Below are 2405 nucleotides of genomic sequence, written 5' to 3'. Positions count from 1 at the left end.
AATATTATTACCTTTGCTAATATTTTTAAAAGAATAATTTTTTTAAAAAATATATAAAAAAATGAGAGTGTGTAAATAATCCATAGTGCATATTAGTACGTAAAAATACTTTAGAAAATTCCGAACAATATATAATATTGTAATTCATAATTCAAAATGGCACTTTAGTCAGTTCATTATCAAAATTGAAAGAAAACTTAATGAAGACTAACGGAATGAACTCGCTATTAGACGGACGTCAAAATCAAATAAGTAGTTTTAATTTTTCAAACAACAAGAATATATTTGTATCTTGTCAAACTTCAGAGGGTGACTTTAATTTACCAAAATAATTTTAGATCAGCCCCAAATGATCTTGATAATCTCGAAATAACCCTACAAAATAAAGCTCGTGAAAACAGTATCGAGAAAACCTTATTTATAGCTTTTTTATACTTAAGTTAATGAAATTTAATAGAGTTTAAGTTCTTTACGAAAGCTAGAGTAGCAAAAAAATTATAGTTAGAGTATGAAATACATATTTATAAGATGCCCAACCTAATCGCATGCTTACATATATACAACTTTGATCATCTAAACATAATAAAGTTCGTCTAAATCATTCTTTCAAAATTAATATATGTTTTTTCTAGAAGATTGTCTCATTAATAAAATACATTTTTAAAATTAGAAAAACATCAATTTTCAGTAATTTAAAGGGCAAAAGTGTGGAAAATACATATTTGGAGGAATTATCAATTTTCACTCCTTGAAAATAATTTTTTATATGAATATTTAATTTTTGAAAATCTATTAATTTTGATGTGGGGATATTCATTACACTCCATGAGAGATTTTGAAGACTTATGAGAGACCTTAAAAGGACAGCACTCAAAAGTTTGGCCATAGCATCCCCTACATCCGCAATATTGCCCAAGTGCTAAGGTTACCATGATATCTTCATACTTAATGAAAATGTCATTCATACTTTACTGACATCATATAAGTTTTTGTCTGTTTGAACCTCTATATGTCACTGTTTTTATGAATATATGCGGTCTACTACACATTATTGATCATGTCTTAGATCTAAGATACACGTGGAATCGTACAATCCAACCAACATTTATAAATAAAGTCACTTCAGCTTTAGTTATAACTTTTGCCATCCCAATTATTGCCTTCTCTCGTAATGGGACCTTAAACCAGACTAACTTAAACTTCAGAATGCCTCCCTCCCGACTAGGGCCTAACGTAGTCTTGTGTTGTAGGTCCTACTCATATCACTGAGAGATTCCTAGAAATGTTTAAAATGATAGAGTACTTTAAAAATCCACACTGTATAATTTAAATACTATCATTTTCTAATACAATAAATTTAATATTCAATCACCTATTATTTGATATTTTTCCAAATAAATTTATATATGCAAAAAATAATTTAAAATATGATTTGAGACATGATGAAAGTGGTGAAGATAAGGGTGTGAATGGACATCACTTTCCTAGTTTATATTACCGCCAGGGGATGACACATGCACGTCAGAATAATGACATTCCACGAAGTTTCTGTAAGTCAAAAGCTTGTAAGAATAGTTATATTCCTTTCTTCTTTTTTAACTTATGCATGACTGAGAATAACATCATCCATATTATCACCTTTTCCTTCTTTTTCTTTTCAAAATATTTGGGTGGTTTCGACTTCAATTACTACCACCACACACTATAAAAAAATTAATTACTTTTTTATATTATAAATTATAATGGTGTAAAAATCATAATAAATTAATACTATCTAATTAGTACGGTTCAAAATCAATGCGAAAATTTTAAATTGCGGCCACGATTAATCACTATTCACTATGATTTTACATATAATCTAAATATTTGCCACAATTTTTAGCTGTAGCAGATATTTTGGTTTCGTTGCAAAAACAACGACTAATACCCATTGTGCAACATGATTAATTAATATCCGTTACGATTTTTTATTTTTAAATATGGTAATTAATCATAGTAAAAAATCATACTTCTCATAGTGACGAGTGGGGTATGCCCAAAAAATTATTGATTGTTTGTAGGAGTATTTACAAATTACCCATTAATACAATTACTGCATTGATAAAGAAAATTCAACTCATTATCCGTTTTTATCAGTTGATGCGACAAGTACTTTTTTTTTTTCTTTTCTGGATAATGGGGGTGGAGGGTGGGGACAACCTGCGTTTGAAGTTAATTTTTTTTTTTTAAAGAGGAAAGTGATGTCAACTCAATTAATTGATTGACAACAGTTGAGATGTGTTAATGATATACCATCACCAATTCTTTTTACGTACGTAGTCCCTTCTTACCTTTTCCTTGTCACCCAAACGCACCCTTAGCCAATTGTAGGCTTGCACAACATAACCATATTCAATCAACTTTAC

Source organism: Sesamum indicum, linkage group LG3 (genome assembly GCF_000512975.1).
Source record: "Sesamum indicum cultivar Zhongzhi No. 13 linkage group LG3, S_indicum_v1.0, whole genome shotgun sequence".
NCBI lineage: Eukaryota > Viridiplantae > Streptophyta > Magnoliopsida > Lamiales > Pedaliaceae > Sesamum > Sesamum indicum.
This window is presented reverse-complemented; position numbering follows the sequence as displayed.